Raw genomic sequence first — 21,820 nt, 5'->3', positions numbered from 1 at the left:
CCAGGCAGGCAGAGGGATTACTCCCAGGAGCAGGGTACTGCTGATAAAGCCGCAGCCGTTTTCCCCAGAGCACGGTTGATGTCGTGCCCGTTCTCTCCTATAGTGAACTGACTGAAAACACTAAAAAGTATTTGCAAGCCTATTGGTCCTGCCAAAGGAGCTTGACTGGCAGGACAATGCATTTTTGTTCTCAATTAAAAACACTATTTGGGCTCAGTAATTATTTAAAAGCCAAGAGGAATATGATTTTGTGATTATAACCATAATTTTTCAATTGAAGCAAATGTTTTAAACCATCAAGGTTTCTTAAAGAAAGAAGAGAGAGGGAGTAATAATGAACACTACTATGACTACATGTAGCCTTCATCCAGCCAGGGCAATTTTACTTGTATTCTGAAATCACTGTAGCGTAATCACAAACCAAAATCATAACTGTAGTGGAAAACCACATACAACATGCTGATATGGAGGGATCTCACTAGCACATTACATTACTGGGTACTGCGAGTAGTCTGCCTCCTATGTTCTCTTTTCCATAAGAATACAGAGCAATTGTGGCTATTCTAATACAGAAAAATGGGAAGCAGAGCAAGATAGTAACAGAGAAAATTTGTGTTAAATTGGATTTTCTTGTCTCCTCCTGTAGTTTTTATCACCCAGATAACAAAACATTATCATTAGCGGTTCATAACAAAAGTTAACATTTGCCCATCATTTTCTATTTTCTCTAAACCACAAAGGTTGAAGCCTCTTATGCACTCCCCTTATCTTACTCTGTTACTTTAGAATCTAAGAGCGCAGTATGCACATTAATCTTTCATGGCAGAGTTCACTGAAGTTCTGCCAAAATTCAATAATTATGTTCCATCCAATGCAGCAATCTATTTATCTATTGCTGGAATTTAGAACATATAGAACAAAGTGCTTAGTTTATATGAATGAAATGCTTGCTAAAAAAGCACCTCCAAGACAAAACAAAACATCCCTGTATCATTTCTAAAGTTTTAAAATGTACAGTAGAATCTATTGAGGAATAAAGCTATTTTTACAAGACCTAATGTTTTCTCGATAAACTGAAAGTGTTCTACAACGTTTAGGTTTTGGTTTGTTTGGGTATTTTTCTTAGAAGTATTTTATAAATACGTTTGTAACTTTTATTCAAATGAATAACAAAACATACCACTTAGACTGAACTACTAAACCATGAAATATTAACGTCTAATGGCCACTATAAATGCCAACTACAAAGCAAGAATTTGTATTTTAAATGGAGAATAAATTGGTTTACTGCGCTGAAATGGGTAAGTAGGAGTTCAACAGTTCTATGGAGTAAAATCTAAGATACAAAATTACAACAAAGTTAAGCTTTATAATTGCACTCTTTCACGATATGTTTGCAAACAAATAGAAAACAGAAAACCCTCCAAGTAGGAAGATTAGAGACACATTATTCCTGAGGGCTGTTAAAAATAAAAATGGCATAATCCTCCACCTTTTGTAGTCTCAGGAAAAGTAACTAACCAGTTATTTTACTGAGCTAACTATAAAGAAGAAACAATCTACCAGTTTGGGATTTAAAAAAAAGTATCTATACATTTTAACATTGACATTTATGAATACAGAAGGATGGTTTGTCTGATGGAACCATGACTTCTTTGTATGTTCATCCAGACAATAGATTTCTTGATGAAGAAAAATGTTAATTTAGTATCTGCAATCAAAAGCCAGATTTATAAGTTTGTAAGTTTTTAAGCAAAATCCTCTGTTGCTTCATGTATTACATTTTACACTTGAGGTGTACTATCAGACAAAATTTGACTGTGGATTCAGAACGGCTCATAAAGTTTTTGGAGCATAAATTGCTGTGATTTATAACACAAAGCCTCACCAACCCAAACAGAAATGAAAACCTGTAGAAGTAGTAGCGCACTAGCATGTGTTCATTATTTTACAGTAAATTCATATTTTTACAGTAAATTCGAGTACCACAGTAAAACATTTTCAGGTTAGTTTTGCAGCAATTAGATGTGCATATGCGTATTTTAAATTAACTGTACTTAATTTAGTAACTCAGGAGAAATTCCATGCAGAAGCAAATAAATTCCATGACAATTTGCAAAAAGTCTACTATCATATTTATTTTTGCTCCTGGTATGGTCATTTTCTGGCAATGCTTTACATTAAAATAGGATTCAAGTGTACTGTATTTATTCCCTGTTGTAAAACTTTTTAAAAATCCCAGAAAAATGCAGTTAAGTCCTATCCATTTTATTTTACTTATGTTCTCCATCTATTTTTTCCAACATGTTAATCTTGTCTGCCTTCTTTCACTGTAAATACAATGTGTTACAGTTAAACCCGTAGGAGACTTTGAGTATTGTAACTCAGTCGCCTGCAATCTAACAATGAACAAACTCTTCCAGGCAACTTATATGAAAGTACACATCCTGAGGAGTTTAGGAAGCTTAAGTTTTTCCCCAGTCCAGCTATGCATTGCATTATGTAATGAAAGAAACACACACATACACACACACACAAACACCTTACAGAAAACATACGGTTTAACAGAGACAGACAATACCTGTAAAGCCCATTTTAACAGCAGGAACTACTGCAAAAGGGATCAGAGCTGGGGAGGGGGGGGGGGGATGGAGCAGGGGAAGGTGTGAAAAGGCTATTCCGCACCATTATTGCTGCTGAAGTACAGTATTGCTTAGAAGTAAAAAACACGTATAGGAACGAACAAGCAACTCCTCAACTATAGCCACAAGTGCTGTTACGTAAAATAAAAATACCTAACAAAAATGCTGCCTCACACATTTTGTCTTTACATTGAATGCACATGGAAAAGACAGTGGGATAGAATACATACAGCATGTATTAAGAGGTCCTTAATTTCCAGTCGTTGGGTTGCTTTGTTAAATACAGACTAAATTCACAAAATGTTCAAGTGTACAATAATAATGTATTCACTTACAATGCCAGACTTGTTTATATAATATCAGCGAAGAATAATCACCCATTTATTGTGCTGCTGATCTCCACAAATTTCAAAACCCTGAGCACCCTTGAAATGTGAACTTTCGCAGCTCCTTATTAATGTTTAGACTAACTCCCTTTCCCCCTTTTTAACAACAAAGGACAACCCAGCTCCTGCTCCCTGTCTCACAAATCAGACCCATACACATATTTCAAGGAATCAGGATAAATCCAAAAGCACATCTGAGATTTTCCTCGCAAATTTCCCCCCAGTGGATCTAGGCATGGATTTTTTAAATACTTATATCAAAAAGCTTCAATCGCACAATTCAAACAAAGAAACTTCTCGAAAATGTCATTACTTACTGTTCACTGACCATAATTTACTGAGATTAAAAGTTTAAAGATTCATCTGCTTTACATCCACAAGTGTTTTAAGCAAGCCCTAATACTGTATCCTGCTTAAATGTGACAATTAGGGCTGCTGTTGAAAAATACAAAGGTACCCAGGATCCTCATTATGCCTTAGCTCCCTGTAGCCTGGTTTTTGGAGGTGCGGAAACTGCAGAAATTTAGAATGATAATAGCAACAATTCAGTACACGAGGAAAAAACAGACCCTCCCCCCCGAATGCTTCAGATATACTGTATAAAGTCATTTTGACATGCCTACACAACTGGTTGTGGCAGCTTTCAGACATGATTCCTAATCACAAAAAAATGCTTCAGGTTCTTTTAGAGAAAGCTTGCCTTGGGAAGTTGATTTTGGCCAAGTGCCAAAATCATGTGCAAAAGGGGCCCTCATTACCAATTCATGGCAGCCTTCAGCGCTGACAAAAAATGTGACCCAACAGGCTAAAGCAACAACTAAAATTAAAAAGTATGAGACAAAGACAACTTACTTAATATTCCTTCCATCGCCACGTTAAACTTTTCCGTAATTAAACCCTTGTTAGTTCAAAGCAGTTTTCAACTACTTTTAAATGATTGCACAGGCAGGCTGCAACAGTGGAAAGCTTTCCCTGTGAATCCTCCCTAGCCCCTCCACTTTTAACAGCGTTTGGGTCCGACAGCAGAACTTTCTGCTGGGCGACTCTGCAAGAAACCCCTCTCCAACAAGCAGTGAGGCGCCCGCACGTACTGCAGCGAAAACTAAGCAGATCAGTATGAGATTTTGCAAGCATGAAAGGCATAGGAGGAGTGAGGAGGAGGGAGGAGAGAAAGAGCTCAGTACGCGGGAGCAGCTATTTCCTAAACTTTCTAAAAAGCTTATCAAGATGGGCATGCAAACATTAAGCAATCGTAATTAACAGCACTTGCTGCACCCCTATCCCATAAAAGCAGATTTGACACACGGCCTTACCTAGATGTCGTCTGGCTTTTCTGTGGATCAAAAAGTTTCCTGCCTAAGCACAGAGATATTCTTTCACAAACCATAAAGGCCCCTTTTATTAATCCAGCACTGTAACAGCCTGCTTTCTACACCACGTTGAGAGCAGGATACGTCAGCTTTCGAGAGAAAAACAGTCTTAATTCACAATTAGTGGCAGATTCTATAAGAGAGGATTTATCTTAAAGAGTGAAAAGGCATTTTTTAAAAAGCAAAGAGGGTGCGGTCAGATGTTAGGCTATCCCTGAGAAAAGGGGCCTAGGCTGCACTAGTACCTAAATACTAGCAGAAGCTTACTGGGAAGGGAGCCAATGGAATGACTTTGTTTGACCCAGCTGCCAATCTCTCCTGAAGCACTGCGCCAGACTAAACACTGACACTATTTTAACTCAAATCAGGCTACAGCAGCTGTTTGCTTTCCGGCTCTCAGCTATGCACCATGGCCATGATGATTCTGCACAGCACATATGATAGAGCGGGGACACTTCTGCTAAAATATGTTCCATGTTTGGACTGGTGGCATAGAAGCGGGGGCTGGGGTTGCTGCTGTTTTGGGGCTTTCTTTCTTCTTCTTTTTTTTTTTTTAAACATCTCTGCCTCTATTTTCCACAAACTGAAATAAAAATGAGATTTGGGGTTAGGGTTAGACTCACAGAAAATTCAGTATTGCAAGTTAGGTGAAAGGAGAGAAGTTACTGCTTGGGACTGACAAGAACCAGAATACATTGTAAAGGTGTGCATGTGCACGCACGACTCCAAAATCCATCTGCAACCTGAAATTATTTATTTTCCTTTTGCTAGCTGCAGCATAAAAATAATCGACAGATTCTTCCTCTCATTTTTAACTGTAAAATGGAAGTGTGGGCATACATATGTAAGAAAGCAGGCATTACTTATATGCATACATGCACACATTTATAGATGTATCCAGATTTTAATCTAAATTACAGTGGTGCAAATTGCACTGTAAGCAGTGAAGTTATTACATCTTAAAACTGAGGGCGGAATTTGGTATCCAATTTACATATGAAAGTATACGAGAATGTAAAAATACAACAGAATTACTAGTAATAGGCATATAGCATGGAGGTTGGCCTGTCTTTTCCAATTCAAAAAGAAGTCAAAGAAGAGTTGCAACAACAGAAACAAAGCACATACACATATTAAAATCCAAGGAGGGTTCTGAAGTGCTGGGCTTGCAGCATAATCCAACACTGCACCTACAGTTTTTCAGCACTTACACCTAAACTCAGCCACAATACTTAAGCCAAAACTTTGTTTCCTCTCCTCCTGCCACAGAGGGTGGTTGGCTGTTCCCCAAAACTGCATGTCATGATAGTTCCCTTCTTCAGAAAGAAATCAGAGTATCTTTAGCTCAAACCAAAATGCAGAAAGAAGGAACCCGATCCTTTTTATTTAATATAAAAGTGTGTGACTTATCTGGATACAGAGTAAAGGACAAGGGAAAGGTCTAGCTCCTCACATATGAATGTGAGTGCTATCAAGCACTGCTGGGTATCTCAAATTCAGTATGTACACTCAAGAGAGATGCTGGGTGGGGGGGCAGGAGAAAACCCCAAGCAAAGAAACAGAAATGGAAAAAAAATAAAACAAAACAAAAAATAATCAAAACCATGAAAGCTGAGCTTGTTGCTCTGGTTTAGGCTGCTGTGCAGCAACTGATTTCCATGAGCTGTTCAACAGCCTGCTACCAGAAACCAGTGGAAGTCATTGGTATCTCATAAGTTCAGATCTCACTAACTACCTGCCCCTTAACTGTTCCTCAAGAGTATTGACAGTTTAAGAAAAGATCCTTGAAAAGATCTTAAATAATCCACTATAAAATGAATAAGGATTACAAATGAAATGAGTATTGACTAGCACAAAAATGCCCAATTTTCCAATCTAACGTAAGAACTGAAACAGAAGACCTGATTGTCTGAAACTCTTAGAGAGAATGTGCAATTACATTTGCACTGAGGAAGTTGCAAGAAAGGCAGTTACCTATACCTGGGAAATTGGCAATCTTAAAATGGCAGACAAGTGAGACAAAGCCAACAGTTTTTACAGTCCCTCTCCTCTCTAAGGAGCACAGCAAGCATTTATCACAAGATGAATTTGCAGGCCACCTAAAGGAAGTGTGACGACTCAGCAAAGAGAGTGTATGCCCTGTGAATTCACACCTTGGGTTGCACCAGACAAGAGAGGCAATACTGCAGCGATAAGTCTATAAAGGCATTAACAACACTGAACTTAGCATGGCTGGAAAAGAACATAAGTACAAGATAAGAAACAAAGTATAGGCTGGAGTGAAGCTTAAATGGCCAAATCAAGAGGCAAGGAATTTAGTAACAAAATTTGAGAATGACAGGAAGGGAAAGATGTTCTCAGTGAAGCCAGCAGGGAATTTACCCAAGACAGGACAAGATGAACATGCAGATAAACCATGGCGGATAGGCACTTAAAACACCAATATAAAAAAGGCAAGACTATGCACTTAAAGATGGAATACCGAGGCTTTTCAATCTAGCAGAAAGCTCATACAACCTTCTCTTGCTTGGAAAGCTAATTGGAAATATATTCCTGTTTTGGTTTGTGAGTTGGTCTTCTTAGCATTATTTTGATTTCTAAGTTAAATACTCTTGTGATAATTGATCCAGGATGGCTGCAGAAGAGGGAGGTTGCATCTGGCATTTCTTTCACTTTTAAACAAACTTTTGTCTGCTTTGGTCAAGGCATGGAAATTACTGGAAGGCACTGGAATAGGTAACCAGTAGAGCTTTGATGATGAATACAAATCTCTTTCCTTCTAGGAGACTGTTTAGAATTTTATTATCTTATAAATGAAGCATTAGTACAGCTAAGCATATTTGCATTTCCTGTTGTAGAAAATCTCTGATATCTCCTGAAAAGGGTACTCTGTTACAAGTAAGACATTCATTATTTTATCCTTGACTTTGAGGTGAGGGAGCTGAGTGTGTATGTGACTGCACAGTGTACATCTATGCCATCAAAAAATCTCTCAAAATCACTGGCTAGTATTGATCAAATTTAAGACAAGAGGTTTCGGGTGTATTTTTGAGAAACTCAGTAGATTGAGATTTCCATCCCATATCAAATATAGGTCAAATGAATAGAGATAAATTTTGTTGGCATCCTCATGAGCAAATATGGAAAATCTGTGGAAGAAAAATACCTTGAACTGCTTCATTACCTCACATTAAAAATTCCATCAGACTGACACACAGTTTTAAATATCAAAGCGCAGTTAACCTCAAGAAAAGAACCCATAAGACAGCAGGCTTCACTGGTCATGAGCTACCTTTGTTTTGCTGCATCTTCATGAAAGCATGCTAGACCTATCATCGAAAGGTTTTTGTTTTTTTTTTGTGCGGTTTGGTTTTTGGTTTCAACTATTCAATGAGTGACTTGTTCTACCCTAATTTTCTCTATGTTTAGTACCATAATTTTGGTGCGGCACATTTTGACTTCAAGTCAATTGTAAGGCTCTAACTGGTTTCAAAGGAATCAGGATATTATCTTTTCCACTCCCAAGCCATAAGCATACTGCCAAGAGGGTCACAGAAAAAGGTGCATGTAAAGCACTGTGCAGCTAGCACTGTGAAGTGATAAATAACTTTCAGCTTCCACTTGTGCATCAGACACTTCTGGAAATGACGATGGCCAAAACTGTGACATAATATTACAAGCCATATATGCCACTCTGGCACTGGCGACTGAGCTCATACGGTGCTGTGCATTTGTTCACCTATGGGGGCTTGTACTATCTGAACTTTCAGTAACTATCACCATTAGGCTGAAAGCTCTTCACCAGGAATAATGGTGAAGCTGGAAGCTTTTAATCAGTAAGAATTACTGCTAGGAAGAGGAAAAAAATAAATTAAACATGGAATAAAAATTGCATTTTAGTATTTCAAATTCATTAGGGGAATTAGTTACATTTCCAAAACCAAAACTGACTTCAAACAACTTTATTTCCTTACCTACTCCATTAGTACATTGCACACCACTGATTTTATTAATATGTTTAATTTGTGATATGCTTATTTTAAATTGGAAGAAAATAGCAAAATATGGGGGTGTGGGGGAGGTGGGGTGAGGGAGAGAAGAAAGGAAAAACAAAAACAAAACCAAACAAGTCTAACTGCTCCCCCCAACCAGAAATACATTCTACATTTTCTATTAAAAAGTGAGAAACAAATTCAAGAGACAGTCACCTATTCATGGTGAAATGGAACCCAGACGCTAACAGTTGAGAAGAAACTTGCATCAGAAACTTGGTTGCATAAATATCTTTCATGAAGGATTTTCATAATCCTCTCAGTAAGCCAGTGCCCACCACACCACTACACTACAACAGTAGTGATTAGACTTTTCCTTTTCCGTTCCGTTTGGTTGGGAAAATCTGGAATTGCCATAGTCTGTAGACCTATTTTAAACAACAGCATAGAACATGGCAGCGACTTTTGTAGCTATGGAATTAGTTTAATTCAGACTCTAAAATTAGTCTTACACAATCTCATCATCTCCAGATGCTCCTTTATACTCATAAATCCACTAAAATATTTATATTGTCCCATGCAAAGGGGTGAATGCATGCTGTGCATTGTTGCTCCAAGGCAGCAATAACTTACTATGTCTTTTCTGTACCAAGTTGCAACAGTTTCTTTGAAGTACAATCTATAGACATTTGCTCTTTCCATCACACCTCCCACATCTCCACAAGCCACAACATATTTATGCTTCAAGACATCTTCTGGAACAAATCAGTTTTAGTTTTGAATTAGAATACAGCATGACATGAGACAGATATAGCTGGGGTTTCTCCTAAGAATAAATTTGTGTGCTTTTAGAACAGAGACCAAGCAAACATCAAGCTTGCATATGTGCCTTACTTCCAAGCCAAGGAAATAGCTACCATATGTATTAAAAAATCAGTATCAAACATAATTAGATTAGATATAACACAATTGGGCCCCCAAAGACCACCATCCAATCTTACTTATTCCATCTTTGGGACCAATTATCACATTATTATACTGAGCAGTGCTAAGGATCCATCAAGGAAGAGGACCCTATTGTGTTGTCACACAAAAAGGCAGGTCTTGCCTCAAACATCATCCTACTATTTTTGTCAATCAAATTCAACCTTTGTGCGTAAGATCCCTTCCCTGAGCTCATACACAAGGTTAGCTACCTTCTCCCACCATCATAATCCCTTTTGTAGTTCTGATTACTGAAGAAAGAAGACATCCCAGATTTTCCTCAGTGGGTAAATATCTTCTATGGTTTTATTTTCTATTATTTTATTCAACAAGAGGTTAGGGAGGATAAGGAAAGAAAAAACAAACAAACCAAGAAAAAGAAAATAATGAGGAAAATTATTGGTAATGCAATAGGCAAGCATTAACAACTTTTTCATACTTATTACTGAACATAAAAATGGGATAGAAACCAAGTTATGTTATTGTATAGTACTGAGATGCTAGTAAGTTTAGCAAAGAAAGAGATACAGCAGTTCAAGGTGACCAGAAATCAGGATTCTTGGTGCTTATTTCTGACCCTGTTCCTAGCTCAGTGGGTAACCTTGGGTATATAAGTTAACCTTATCCGTCCCAGATTTCAGCTGATACAAATTCACAGGGCTCATGTCAAAGTACCTGCACAGTCAAGCCTTTTGGTCTCCTACATTCTAGTGTCTCTAAACCTGCAGCAGATAATAATCCTATTAATTTAAAAGTAATTAATAATATAGTAATACAAATACTGTTCTTGCTAAATTGTTTGAAATCCACCTTTGCAACAACGGTTGTTCAAACAAATCATTTGAATTAAAGAAATCATTTCATCATAAATTAAACTGAACTACAATTTCTGATTGCCTGTAATGTTCATCGACAGTAGAAATAAATAAAACAAGTCTCTACTGAATATCCAGAATAAATTTGTGGTTGGTTTAAGTGCTGTTTTTATGTAAATTGGAGAGAAAGGACATCAGATTCAGTTTTTCACTGCATGTTTCACAAAGATAGTCTTAAGCACGAATGTCTAGAGTTTTAAACTACCTGCTTCACTGCAAAGCTTAAATAACCAATCACTCTGCCAATGCATATGCCTTTAAGTCAGTGCTGTGTTGACTCTTTAAATATTTTCACTTTTTAATATAAACTTTTCAGACAAAAATTTCTCTTGGAGAACAAGGACCCTACACAACCAAAATGGAGAGAAGTTATCACTTTCTGTTTTTTCAGTCTCACCTGTTTAAGTACAGCTGACACAGCAGAGATGCATGCATTACTCTTGTCTGTGGGATAGCCTGTTTACCAATCTTTTATTGACTTACAGTTGAAATCACCTCATTTAGGAATTATGAGGGTATTAACTATTAATGTCAAGAAGAGCCTCCCAGCTACACCAGGAGACTAAAAATCTGTGCCTTGGGTTTTGTTTTTTTTCAAAGCTCTGGAGAGGAAAAAAGAAGCAGTGGGATTTGATTACATTGATGATTTTAATGTCCTGCTCAGCAGCCTTTTCCATTGTTATGCACTTAGACACAACCAAAACTAAACCTGGCAATATGGGGGAAATTCTTCAGAACTTTGTGTGTTCTACACCAGCACATACAAATAGTTGGGTTTCCAAGCTGTTATGCCTGAACATTTGGAAATTAAAGCCTTTATTTGTGTATTATAAATCCACCTATAAATTGCCTGTAGAGAAAACATAGCATGCAAGTGAAATAACATGCACATTACTTTTATCGCATTCCTCATGAAAAACTGGCTGTGTACAGCTTTCTCCTTTCAAACCCAATACAAGACACAAAAGGAACTTCTTTAGGATCCTTTGTTCTTTGCCAATTAGACAACTAAGAAGCAATAGAGAATGAAGCTTAATTATTATATTCTATTATTGCACATCTATGAAAGCTCAAGAGAAAAGACCATGAGCTACAGACTCTTGACCATGTTAGGTAAGAAATCGTAACATTACACGGTTTTGGCTAGCGATCTGTGATACAGCAGAATAGATTATACAAGAGCACCATTTGATTTTTTTCTTCATCAAAACAGCCACAAAAATTACAACTTTAATGTCCTATGTTTGTTAGAAAATGGACTTAATAGGTCTTTTCATACTATTTTGATATTCTAAATTTTCATGACTGCCACTGTCAAAGAAAGTTCCATGAAATACACTACACAGTCTTGCATACACTAAAAAAAAGTAGACCCTAAATAGTACCTTTCCTTTACTCATATAAATGTTAACTTCTGCATAGAGACTACCTTTTTGATAAAATGCCTCCTTATGTCTAAAACCAGATTTTATTCCTCTCCCAGCTGCATTTTATTAGTTATTTTAGATAGCATTTTACTATCACTGGAGGATTTTCAAGTTTAATCTACGGAAACTTCTGCATCCCAGCTGAAAAAGTAGCAGCTATGAAAAGTAATTTACAGTTAGTCACATCATCATGAGTTGGTTTACATTTACACTGTATGAAGTTAAATTACCATTCCAACATGAAACCCAAAAACTGGAATTCACTTATGGAGAAGGCCTTGCAAAGCTGAATCCTTTTTCAAGTTGGTCTGTCACATCTGCTTAATACATACAGTTTTCATTAGTATTAGAGAGCTGTATCAAGTACTTATGGGGAACACATGTTTATTGCCTTAGTCTCATGAGTAATCAAGTACTATGAACAATCAAATGTACAGTTTTTGCTTATTACTTTATGCACATTTGTAATGTAGAATCTTGGTATGTAATGATCCCTATAACATCACAGTACTTAAGGAGCAAATATTTCAGGAATGGGTTCAACAAACTTCTGTACATCCTAAAACTGTCTCAAACGTTCATTGTGTTCTCCAAAAAAAACCCAAGAGTAACAAGACAAGATAGACAGTAGACTATGATCAGTTTGAATTCACCTGCACTCAACTTGATGCTGAAAATGGTGGCACCTCCAGGTGCCTACAGTTTCTACATATGCTTAGCATACTTAGCAAACACTACTTCAAAACAAGTCCATGCAAAGAACTGTATAGGACACTACCTCATTCTCTTCAGTTAAATAGTGTTTTAAAATGATGAAGTATCCAGTGCTCTACGTGGAAGGAGCATAGCCAGAGAGAGGACAAAGAAAAAGAAGGAAACAAATCTGTTTTCTGGGCTTCAGGAATAAGAATATTAAAGTTTTCATAGCTTTTGGAGGGACTGTTTGAGTCCATGTACTTTGGACATGAAGAAGCTGAAAAGAGTAATACCTGGTCTTTCATCATTTGGTGTGAAAAACTAGCAAGTTGCTATCAAAGGCCAGCTCTGGGGCAAAAGGACCTAAATCAGGGGGGTGAAGTGGAATGAAAATGATGAGCAAGAACTCTGCATACATTAAAAATAAGACCAAGAAAGTATGGAAAGACAAACAAAAGGTGGCGGGTTAGAAAGAATAAAAAGAAGAGAAAATAAAGGGACTTTTCTCCTTGCTTATCAAGCCTATAACCATGAGGCAAGAACAAACAGAAACTTCAGTTCTTTGCTACTTCAAGTTCCATTGTTGGACAGAACTAATGATCTCACAGGTTATTCAGCCCTAGAAAAAAATCAATTTTGAAAATCATAGAAAAGCTTTTCTAGCAAAAGGAACCTGCCAACAGACAGACCAGTCAGTCTCACCTCTGTGCCTGGCAAAATCTTGGAGCAGATTCTCCTGGAAGGCATGCTAAGGCACATGAAAAACAACAAGGTGCTTGGTGACAGCCAGCATGGCTTCACTAAGGGGAAATCCTGCCTGACCAATTTGGTGGCCTTCTATGATGGGGCTACAGAACTGATGGACAGGGGTAGAGCAGTTGATGTCATCTACCTGGACTTGTGTAAAGCATTCGACACTGTCCCACACGCCATCTTTGTCTCTAAATTAGAGCGACATCAATTTGATGGATGGACCACTCGGTGGGTAAAGAACTGGCTGGCTGGCTGCATGCAAAATGTCGTCAATGGCTCAATGTCCGGCTGGAGACCAGTAACGAGTGGTGTCCCTCAGGGATCGGTGTTGGGACAGGTCTTGTTTAACATCTTCGTCACTGACATGGACAGTGGGATTGAGTGTGCCCTCAGCAAGTTTGCTGATGACACCAAGCTGTGTGGTTCGGTTGATACCCTGGAGGGAAGGAATGCCATCCAGAGGGACCTTGACACGCTTGTGAGGTGGGCTGATGCCAACCTCATGAAGTTTAACCATGCCAAGTGCAAGGTCCTACACCTGTGTCGGAGCAATCCCAGGCACAGCTACAGGCTGGGCAGAGAAGAGATTCAGAGCAGCCTTGCGGAGAAGGACTTCGGGGTGTTAACTGATGAGATCAACATGAGCCAGTAGTGTGTGCTTGCAGCCCAGAAAGCCAACCGTATCCTGGGCTGCGTCAAAAGGAGCATGACCAGCAGATCAAAGGAGGTGATCCTGCCCCTCTACTCTGCTCTCGCGAGACCTCACTTGGAGTATTGTGTGCAGTTCTGGTGTCCTCAACATCAAAAGGGCATGGAACTGTTAGAACAAGTCCAGAGAAGGGCCACGAGGATGATCAGGGGACTGGAGCACCTCCCATATGAAGACAGGCTGAGGAAGTTTGGGCTGTTCAGCCTGGAGAAGAGGAGGCTGCGTGGAGACCTCATAGCAGCCTTCCAGTATCTGAAGGGGGCCTATAGGGATGCTGGGGAGGGACTCTTCATTAGAGACTGTAGTGACAGGACAAGGGGTAACGGGTTCAAACTTAAACAGGGGAAGTTTAGGTTGGATATAAGGAGCAAATTCTTTCCTATTAGGGTGGTGAGGCACTGGAATAGGTTGCCCAGGGAAGTTGTGAATGATCCACCCCTGGCAGTGTTCAAGACCCGGTTGGACGAGGCCCTGGGTGATATGATTTAGCGTAAGGTGTCCCTACCCACGGCAGGGGGGTTGGAAGTAGATGATCTTAAGATCCTTTCCAACCCTAACGATTCTATGTTTCTATGATTCTTAATAGCAGCAGTTGGACATTGTTCACAGATTGTGTTCAAATTTGGAATTTCTCTTAGCAGTAATACCTGAGGATGCACCAGCACACAGATGTTTTAGTATTCCTATCAGAAAGTGACCTCAAACATAGCAGAAGAAAAAGTCTTTGAGTACAAATTCTGTTCCTCTGCACTTACACTGCACTAGCACAAATGCTAGTCTAGCCTGGAGAAGAGAAGGCTCTGGGAAACCTTTGAGCAGCTAAGTTAATGAAGCTTGTAGACTTAGGGGCCTACAAGAAATCTGGAGAAGGACTTCTTACAAGGGCATGTATTGACAAGACAAGGGGGGATGGTTCTAAGCTAGGTTTAGATCAGATATTAGAAAGAAATTCTTTACTGTGAGGGTGGTGAGACACTGTAACAAGTTGCTCCCAGAAGTTGTGGCTGACCCATCCCTGGGAGCGTTCAAGGCTGGGCTGGATGGAGCTCTGAGCAACCTGGCCTAGCAGAAGGTGTACCTGCCCGAAGAAGGGGAGTTGGAACTCAAGGCACCTTCCAACCCAAACCATTCTATGATTACATATGAAGCTTTAAGTGTAAAAAGATTGTCTGCTGTGTTGTATACTTTTTAAAAAAAAAACTCTATTAAATGCAGAAGAATATAATAAATCACTCATCACAAGCTTAATGATTCAAACATTAGCACAAACGGACAATATTACAAACTGTGGATTTTTATTTTGAATCTATGTTAACCTGCAATATATTCCTTTAAATCAATAAGGTTTACCTCACAGGTGTAATAGAATTGTATGATATACGAGAACCTAGCACTGTGTAGAAACCACTCTACCTTTTAGAGAAATGCATCTGATACATTGCTAGAGTGCAATTCCATGACAATGAGTCTATGAAATTTTATACCAGCTCCCATACCTTCATGACAATTGACATGCATAAGTTTTGGATTCAAAGTTATGCAGAATCAGTAAAACACAAACAATTTGGTTTTGGTTTTGTTTGGTTTTGGTTTTTCTTTACTTTTCATGAAATATTTTCTTCTAATTAAGCTGCAATTTTGGAGGAAAACATCCCGGGTGTGTGTATTTAAAAATTCATTATCTCACTGCAGAAAAGAACCACCACATGCTAAATCTTGTACTATAATTTGGGGCATGATAGAAAAGTGCCCAAAATATTTACTTAGCATCAGAAGCAGAGAGCCTATGATTCTAAATATTATATCAAAGGGAAAGAACCAAAAATAGTAACACACTGCTAATGTTCTTGCACAGAAAACAAAACACTGCAAGACAAAATGATGTTGCTTAGCCATGCCTTAATTAGTAAGCCATGCTTTATAACAAATGTAATAAGAAAGCTTTTTTTTTTTTTCAAAAGGAGTTAAGCAACAAGGCTATTTATGCAGTTTTCTCAGCACTCAATATAGGACTAAAGAGCCTGCAATTTTCAAGGTGATTTGCAATTTCCATTAATTTGTTGAAGGTTTTGTAGCTCAATAATGAGACACTTTCATCAGTTATTAGTGAATCAGAGCTGTTTGCAGCTTTAATTCAAACACAGTAAATACAAATGCAAATGCACACATGATTTTCTATTATCATTTCTAGAGGGTGAAAGAAGGCAAATGATCTTCAGGAGAATGGGGATGTTTACCATTATTTGCCTAAAATTGGTTAACAGCCCCATACTGCTGGAAGCGAACTGAGAGTTGTTGATGAATGCCAGTATTTGGGCTGTGAGGGACTGCAAATGGTCATTTGGCACTGGGGTGTAGGCTTTACCTCCCAGAAAAAGTTAAAATCTTAAGGTTTTGTCTACCTTAAAAGACACAAATGTGGAGCTGTCACAAAGGTATGTTTTTGTTTACTGATCAGTTTCTTGATTCAGGGGAAAAATTCTTGACATTTAGGATCCATGTTAATTATGGCGTCTTAGATTCAGCATCTTAAAATCCTTGCCTAAGTCTATAGACTACATCTATACTGTGGAGTTTGGTAAAATGGATTAAATGACAGATTAAAAGGGAAGATTCACCTGCATATTAAAGTTCCTGAAAATGCAAGTAGACAGGATAGTTCACAAGGTGACAAGAAATGTTTCTAACACCTGTTGAAGCTGATGTAAAAATCAATGACAACAAAATCTGATGTCACCAAAATCCCATTCTCTTAGATCATCTTTCAAAGCATCTTTGAACATCCATCTACCTTTACCAATCTGGTCCAGAGAGCAATAGGATGAATTTCTTTCTGTCAATTGGCAAGCATTGGATATTTCCTCCTTCCAACTCAAGCTGTTAATTAAAAACAAGACTAACATTTAAATTAAAGATGGGTAAGACAGAGGTTTTACTCAATAGCCACTTGATGGCAGTGTCATGTATGAAAAGATTAGACTGTGAAGTTAAAACTTTAAGAAAAACCTTCAGTAACAGTAAAAATCCAATCCAAATGACACCTTGACTACTGCATAATATTATCCCCCTAATAGAATTCTTTTTAATGATATTTTGAAGGTCAGAAACTAAATCAATAAGTAAACCCATAACAATTATGAATTTTAAACTTCAAAAATGTTGCTATAAAGGTTATTCCTTTAAAATCAATACATGAAACATTTTAAATATCTGTTATGAATCTGATATTCATTCTAGCATGTAACCCTCCCATGATAACCCATGGTTAATTTCTCTAGGAAGAAACAAACTAGAGGAATTCCATGAGGATTTAGTAAGAGTTTATAGACACTGATTTAATAAAAGTATATGATGCTAGTGTTACCAGCAAAATATCATTTCTGTAGCATAACTATGAAAGTGGTTTATATTTCCTGCCATCAGGATGATCCACCTTCTCTGGTCATCAAACATAGCCAAATAAATTTTAGAGTAGTGAAAGTGGTTCATGGAAGAATGGAGGTCAATTTCAAAAGTCTTTCTCTTCCTCACTTAACTTACTCATCTGTTTGCACTTCAGCCTGGAGTGCAAATCCACACTAACTGTTTCAGCTGAACAATAAAAAGCACTAGATCCCTGTGCTTTTGTGAACAAGTTAGAATCTGGCCTTTGTCTCCCAAGATGTCCAAATACGATGAAACCCGATTTCAGACATTTTTATGCAGGTTTGAAAAACAGATCATCCCCAACATGCAATGACTGCTCAGTACACTGAGAGCATTGGTCAATAACATATTGCAGTAATGCAACTGCAAAAACAGCTCTGTGAGGGTCATATTCTATCCTTGATTCTCTAGAAAACATTTGTTTGCAGTACTGAACATGTATGTAGTGAAAAGAACTCTGTTATTCCAGCCTTTTAACTTCTAGGCTAAGACTAAAATCTGTCATTCTCTTGGTCTATAACTGGAACTTCCATTGCCACCAATGATTATTCAACATACTGACTGAAACTGGAAGAAATCCTTCAAGTCGCAAAACAAACAAAAGAAATCAATATTCATAAATATATTTTCAGTTACAGAAACACTAAAAGACATCCTGAGCTAATGCAGAATTAATGCCCACAACATTTTCTTTTTCAAAATTTGGGGGGAAAAGGCAACTTAATTCTGAGCTCTAGAGGTTTATGTTAGTTTTTCACCCAAAGCAACATTTTTCAATCAAGTTCTTAAGCTTCTACTAATAGGTTTCATAACAGAAGCTGAAACAGAAAGTCTATTAAATGCAGAATCCCAAACAGATGCAATGTTTTGGTTTCTCATTGCTTTTCTGAGTCACAAAATTCATATGGAGAAGTCTCAATGGTTCAATTGTACTTGAGTTTTAAAATTAGATGTCTTACGAATTTCAAAAAGCTTTGAAAAAAAAGCATGTCTTGTCCTTTCTACACCAACCTCACTCTGCATAAAAAGCATCAACATTAAAATAAATTTTAAAAATAGTTCTCTGATAGTTTTATCAAAAAAGATTCAATGATATAAGGATAACAATACCTAACATTTCTGGTACTGTTCTTCCAACATTATCTTGAAAAGACATTTTTCAGGTTTTATGTAAACCCTAATGTATTTGAGTGTAAATTTCTAAACTTTTATTGATGGTTTAGCTCACTTAAATTTATATTTAAGCCATAAACACTGTTTTATTTTATACCTAATGATAAACAGTTTACTATAACTGGGACTGGGGGGCAAATATGGAGAAAATAAGGATCAAAAAGAGATTACTGTAAATCCAGTTTCCAAATGCAGCATTACTGTGCTCTTTCCTATACTGAAAGAAGTCTTCATTTTGAAATTTAAAAAAAGGACATGAGATTATAGTAGTCTGAAAAGAAGTTTAAAAAGAAGTTATTTTAAGTAAACTTACAGATTAAGAATCACATCTGACTGAAATACTATCTTTAGCAGAATTTACTTCTCTTCATACCAAACAAAAAATGCTTAGGCTGCAAACTTAGTTATTTACTCAACAGTATATGTTTTATGTACTACTTTTTTTCTGCCAGATTCCACAAACCAGCTCCTTCTCAAACTACTTCTCAAAGAAGAAAGCAGCTGGCAGAGGAGGGCTTTATAATTTCTCAAGAATCATCTACCCCAGTATTCATTTTTGTAGAAGTCCTTTTTCATTGCTATAGGCCAAACTTTGTTAGTTCACTGTTTGAAAAAAAAAAAACCACACAAAACAACAAACATGCCAAACATTGCAGTAAATGTCAGCTCAATATTTGCAATAAGATTATGTGGGTTTGTGAGGACTGTGAATTTAGAAGCATTTCAAAGAAGAGATTGTAGGTTCTTGCTGCACAGGAGTAAAATTCTTAATGGAAGGGAATTAACGGAAGGGAGTGATGCAGAGAGTAAAATGTGCAGGTAGGGCAAAAAGGTGCCATGATATATACAGCAACAAGGTGGGAAATCTAAGCATGGTACAATGACTCTAGGTGAAGATACGCTGGGGTGGTAAAGAAACTTATGAATGAGAAGCCTAAGAATTAAGGTATAAATTTTTCAAAAAAAAAAAAAAATTTCCTAAAAATGCCAAAATGACACATTAGAAGTCTGAGAAAGCCTGATTTTAACCTAACCAGTTACTGTTAATCGAAGATTTTTTGTGTTTGGGGGCTTTGGTTTGGGGTTTTTTGTTTTTATTTCCATTTATATTGACTGTACAATGATCTTAAAAAATATTTGTTGGTGGACTAAGGATAAGATGCTTGCAACTGTGATTTTAGCTTTGGAGGCCCTTCTTCTGGCCTGCTAAACAATTAATATTTCATACTTAAGCAAACTGTTTAGATTTCCACATGCAATCAGTTTCACTCTTTTCTAGACAGAATTGATGGAGCAATAACTTCAAATGTAAAGATCTGATTTAGATATTTCTTGTTAATGTTGCTTCTATTTACTTGTTTCTTTTCTTTACCTGGTCTTTAATTTTCTCACTTTGGTCAATGTGAATCCCTTAATAATTAGGTGAGATTTTTTTTTATACAAAAATATATAAATGTGAACTGCACATGCAATTTCATGAAAATATGTAAAAATCTCCTGGCTTTCTATCAGTTATCTACTTATTAACACATACATACAATAATGGGAGAATATTTTTATCTTTACTGGAACAGAATGGGTAAAACCAGAATATATGATAAAGCAATATTAATGATTTTGTAAATTTCAGATCAACTACATCTTTAATAGATGAGATTAGCCAGACTGCTTCATTTACTTCTTTCTTTCTTTTTAAATTTATTTAATTTCCAGATTTTTCCTTCTTTCTAACTTGAGACAAAGAAACACAAGCAACAAATTGCATTAAACAAATCATAATATACGCTTAACAGAAAAATATGCTTGTTGTTTTTTTCCTACTCGTTAATGATCTCCCCAGACTTTACTTTTTCCTTAGAAGCTGCTGCTCTTGTTCCAGACTGTTCTTTTGCAGAGGATTTCACCATTTGTATCTTCATAAACACTGTGAAGAAAATCTCGTACAGTTGGGATCAGTGATGCTTGGTTTCAAATGCTAACATTCTCTTAATTTCTTTGTGCTATCTGATAAAATACACATGGAGAGTAAATTTGTCACTCAGGAACAACAAAATATATTACACAATAGTGATCTTCTAATACAAAACGTAAAACTTATTCCTTGTGTCTTTGTTGTTCTATCTACAAACTAATTTTCCATTTGTTGGGTGTCTTTTATTTCTAAAGTATGCACTAATGTTCTGTGATGTTTAAACTAGCCTTTAAGTGAAGGAGAAATACACATCCAACCAATTTTCAACATATTAAATTAGTTTAAAAAATAAATTATCTTGGAAAAAACCTTCCATGACAAGATTAATTACCATAAGGACTGAATGTGAGTTTCTTAAAGTGCAGGAGGACTTGGGGTTTTTATTCTGTTACTGTTTGATGTTGTCTAGTGTACACAAGATCCTATGTAACACAATAGTCTTGCGTGTCCTAAGTTATATTGCTTTTGATATTATATATTTAAAAACTGAATGCAAGCCTAACCAGTTTCATACCAAGAAACTATGTATGCTTTTACCTTACAAACAAGCAGACTGTTAAATTCAAAGTGTTAGTAAAATTTTAGCACACCTTTTTCATATCAATTTATAAAGTTGATAACATTCAAAGAAATATTGGACTAGTCAAATGCTGGCAGCAGGCTAATGGTTATCACAGCTAAGACGACCTTAACTTAGAATGACATCAACATTTCTGCTTTCAAAACTGATGATGCTAATTAAAACATGGAAATTAGACAGCCACCTGGAATGGATGGGAAAGTTTAGTGTGACATCCACAAAGTATGTGTTTCAGCAGTGCAGAATTAAAGCTTTCAAGCAGCTGCAGTGTTTTCAAGTGGAAGAAGCTGACAAAAATCACATAAGGTGAAACAGAGATCCCCTTCAGAACATAAAATTTGGCTAACAATAAAGGGAGACAGAAACAAGATTTTGCTCTGAAAGCAGGAGGAACCTACCAGAAAAAATAAAAAATGCTCCCCACCGGGAAAAAAAAAACAAAAAGAAAACAAGAACCCCCCCCTTGTTGTTAAAGAGAAGGACTGGGTGGCATTAAACTTTCTTCTTTTTGGAATGGTAACATGTGAGGTCTGAAAGGAACTGAATAGTTTTCCTTTTTTCAAAAAGAAAAGAATCCTTGTAGGAATCCTTGGTTTGGAAGAACCATTAGGCAAGAAGATTATGTAGTTCAGCAGTCATGTAACAAGCACTACTACTTGATATTCTACTACACCATCATGGGATAGACATCAACACACAGTGAAAGACAGTTAATGACTGATAGGTAATCAGGAAGCATGCTAGGAGGGATTATCTAAGCAAGCAAACCTCTTGTAACTGAGGTTGAAGGATGCTGGAAATGAAGAGCAAGCTTTATTTTATGGATAAAAAAAAA

Source organism: Pezoporus occidentalis, unplaced genomic scaffold (assembly GCF_034315485.1).
Source record: "Pezoporus occidentalis ecotype Australia unplaced genomic scaffold, CSIRO_AGI_Poc_V1 ctg24, whole genome shotgun sequence".
Lineage (NCBI taxonomy): Eukaryota > Metazoa > Chordata > Aves > Psittaciformes > Psittacidae > Pezoporus > Pezoporus occidentalis.
The sequence above is the reverse complement of the archived record's forward strand: the minus strand, read 5'-3'. Positions refer to the sequence as shown.